The 4,456-nt window shown below is 27.8% G+C and overlaps 1 pseudogene; it reads left to right on the forward strand.

Annotated features, from left to right (window-relative positions):
• The window catches only part of LOC106469647, a 33,766-nt pseudogene that overhangs the window by 18,596 nt on the left and 10,714 nt on the right, over positions 1–4,456 (forward strand).

A 4,456-nucleotide genomic window follows, 5' to 3' on the forward strand; every position in this document is an offset into this window, starting at 1 on the left:
TGATATTTAGTGTAAAATCTAAGTGTTCTTTAGAGTAATTACTATATGATATTTAGTGTAAAATCTAAGTGTTCTTTACAGTAATTACTATATGATACTTAGCGTAAAATCTAAGTGTTCATTAGAGTAATTACTATATGATATTTAGTATAAAATATAAATGTTCTTTAGAGTAATTACTATATATTTAGTATAAAATATAAGTGTTATTTACAGTAATTACTATATGATATTTAGTGTAAAATCTAAGTGTTCTTTACAGTAATTAGTATATGATATTTAGTGTAAAATATAAGTGTTATTTACAGTAATTACTATATGATATTTAGTGTAAAATCTAAATGTTCTTTACAGTAATTACTATATGATATTTAGTGTAAAATCTGTGTTCTTTACAGTAATTACTATATGATACTTAGTGTAAAATCTAAGTGTTCTTTGCAGTAATTACTATGATACTTAGTGTAAAATATAAATGTTTTTTAGAGTAATTACTATATATTTAGTGTAAAATATAAATGTTATTTACAGTAATTACTATATGATATTTAGTGTACAATCTAAGTGTTCTTTACAGTAATTATTATATGATATTCAGTGTACAATCTAAATGTTCTTTACAGTACTTACTATAAGATACTTAGTGTTTAATTCAAAAGTCAAGTTTCAACACCCATGGTGGGCATGGCATAGATAGTCCAAACATTAAAAATAAAACAACCCAAATTACCTCTACAGTAATTACTATACCATACTTAGTGTTTAATCTGAGTGGATTTTACAGAATTATACCATACGTTATCCAAGGGATCTTTATTTTCTGTGTTAGATATACATGACTGTTTCAATATAAGTTGAATGCGAGTGTTATGATTTAGATAGTTTATCTAGCATGAGTGTTAAATTTAATTAGTTTTAGAGGTGATAGTTTATCATGGGTTTGTTACGTAACTGTTTACGAATCATATGTTGTGTAGTTCATAGAGATTATCATATTATTGCATCATGTTACTAGAACCTTCTAAGTTTTTCTAATTGTTTTATTCAAGTATTATTGCATCATAATATCTCATAGTGTGTGGAACATTCTAGGCCTCTGTTGGGGTATCAATATGCATCCAAAATGGAGAGATATTTAGAGATTTTAGCCATAAAGAGCATATATTGGCAATTTCTGAAGTGAAATTATCACAGATTGTATTGCAATAACAAGAATAGAGAAAAATAATTTGTCTTATCAGTTGTGTTCCAAAGTAAATGAACCAGCCTGTGTGGTCTTTGATGAAAAAAGATACAATTAATTAAATTTCTGGATACAACTGTGATAACCAACAATGTAGAGAACATTTGTATATATGTTTGATGTGTTTTTAATATATTATTTTAAAACAAGTGTACTGTGTGCTGTTTCGTTATTGATGAAATGTATTGCCAACAAGTCACAGACACTTATTGTAAAGAATCCAGCCCATACATACATAAAATCTGACATTCTGTATGTCAGACCTTTCTATAAGCTTCTATATATGTTTTAAGTATCATCAAAGTTATTTTCTGGTCACTTTAAGAAGTTTAGGTTTTTATTCTGGAGTTGTTGTTTTTCTAGGGATTTGTGGCTTCAGTGTCACCTTTTAACTTCACAGCTATCGGGGGAAACCTATCTACCAATCCTACACTAATGGTTTGTACTAATTGCTTTAATATGAATATTTTTACTATTGAACATTTTGGTAAAAATAATTTTAAAATATCAGTTTAAAAGGCTTTGAGTTTCTAATAAACCTCCTTCAGTACTAGAAATTTGGATTTAACTATCTAAATGTCAGTGAATGAATTTTAACTGAAAACAAATACTTCTGATCTTAGTAAAACATTTAATTCTAAAAGTTACACACTAAAACTGTTATGCTAAAAGAGGGATCTAAAAGTAGGCAATACTGTCTCATACAATTTGTAAATATAGTTTAAAAATTACAAATTATTTGAAAATATTGTTAAAGTAAGGCATTATTGTTTCAAGTAATTTTGAAATATTCTGAAATAAGACACTACTGTCACACAAAACTTGAGAATATCTTAAATTAGATACCATTGTGTCTGTTTTAACAATATTTTGAAATTGTGTTAGGCAGTAGTATCTTATTTTATTAATATTTTCAAACTATTGTTAAAATAGATACTACACTTTCACACAGTTTGAAAATATTGATAAAATATATACTACAGTTTCACACAGTTTGAAAATTTTGTCAAAATATATATAGTAGTTTCACACAGTTTGAAAATATTGATAAAATATGTACTACACTTTCACACAGTTTGAAAATATTGATAAAATATATACTACAGTTTCACACAGTTTGAAAATTTTGTCAAATATATACTACAGTTTCACACAGTTTGAAAATGTTGTCAAAATATATACTACAGTTTCACACAGTTTGAAAATTTTGTCAAAATATATACTACAGTTTCACACAGTTTGAAAATGTTGTCAAAATATATACTACAGTTTCACACAGTTTGAAAATTTTTTAAAAATAGATACTACAGTTCCACATAACTTGAAAATAGTTTTAAAGACACTAGTGTCAAACAGAATTTGAAAATATTTTTCAAGTAGACAGACAGTCTTAACACTGTTTTAAAAAAAATACAACAGTTAGCGAAACTTTGGTAAATTTTGATTAATATGATCATTATCAGTTTTCAAGTTATGTAACAATTAATAACAGTAAATAATGTCATGTGGAAAACTCAAATACATTTACACCTACTTACATATCACAAAGAAAGATCATTTGTTTATAGTGACTTTAAAAGTGTCGGCTCAAGGGTTTCCATCATCAGTGTTTGTGCCACCTAGTAAACTAATCCAAACTAAATGACTGACAAGCCTAGTTCATATTAGTTTTTTGTGGATAACTGACAATCCTAGTGTGTATTAGAAATAATACATTCGTTTTTGTGGATAACTGACAATCCTAGTGTGTATTATAAGTAATACATTAGTTTTTGTGGATAACTGACAAGCCTAGTGTGTATTATAAGTAATACATTAGTTTTTGTGGATAACTGACAAGCCTTGTGTGTATTATAAGTAATACATTAGTTTTTGTGGATAACTGATAAGGCTAGTACATATTAGAAATAATGCATTACTTTTTGTGGACACTTTCTTTAATCAAGTTAACAGGAGCTGTATCTGTTGATGCCACTTACACTTACTTAACTTACTTAGATATTTGATGGACTTTTATTCTGGATACCTTGTACCAAACAAGACATACAGATTTATTCATCCATGCCTAGTTTTTTTTTGTGATCATTGATGTTTGTAATTAGTAAACTAACTGTACTTGATATATATTAGACTTAGTTTTTAATTTAACAGGTGCTTCCATCTGTTGACTTAAAGTTAAAGTGTTATTGATATATTTGTATAGGGAAATGTTGTGGTTTGGAAACCATCAGACACATCTCTTTTAGCCAATTACATCACCTACCAGCTAATGAGAGAAGCTGGTTTTCCTCCTGGTGTTATAAACTTTGTGACTGCCGATGGACCTGTCTTTGGTAATACCATTTGTTCATCCCCTCACTTAGCTGGGATTAACTTTACTGGAAGTGTGGCGTAAGTTGTTAAGCATTTTTGTTTTATGCCTTTATTTGAGAAGATGAACAGTTTGGTATTGGAAACATAAAAAACAATGTATTTCAGAACTGATATTCGATATAAAGGATATGTGTCTGTTTTACTTTGCTTCTGCATTTAAGAAAATTGTTAGTGAAAACGTTTGGGCATGTTTTCAGTTACTGCAAGAGTCTTATCCTAACTGAAGGTTAAATACGTTCTAAAGAGTTTCAAAACCTCTGTAGATGTGGTATGATTACACGTGATAATAGAAGTTCAATATATAGACTTTAAAAACTTGTGTAACTCTGGTACAGTTACAGGTCACTTTGTTACACATTTCCTTGTTATTAAATAGATAAGTCAATGGAGATAAGAGGTACGTATATAATAAATTATATATATATTTTTTAAAATTATAATAAATAATTAAAATAACGTTTTATATTTACACAATAAAAACTTATTGAAGCCGTATGGCTTCCACTTTAAAATATCTATCTACAAGTACATGTTTTTATATGACATGATTCTTTGTGTGGCGGCATAACAACAGCAAAAGGTTTTTCTATAAACTGATGTTTCCAAGTTATCTTCTTCCTTCCTAACTAAAAACCCTTTTGCTGTTGTCATGTCGCCACACAAAGAATCATGTCATATAAAAACCCAAAAAATATCAGCATTTTATACATATGTTTATAGAGCTATAAAAATATGTTCAAGACAGGAAGATTTAAATAACGAATTGTTATTAATCAAGTATATAGCTAATGATAGAGGATTTGATCCAAATATAGTAGACAAAGCATTTGAGAAGTTTAA

The sequence above is a fragment of the Limulus polyphemus genome, unplaced genomic scaffold (assembly GCF_000517525.1).
Source record: "Limulus polyphemus unplaced genomic scaffold, Limulus_polyphemus-2.1.2 Scaffold3591, whole genome shotgun sequence".
Lineage (NCBI taxonomy): Eukaryota > Metazoa > Arthropoda > Merostomata > Xiphosura > Limulidae > Limulus > Limulus polyphemus.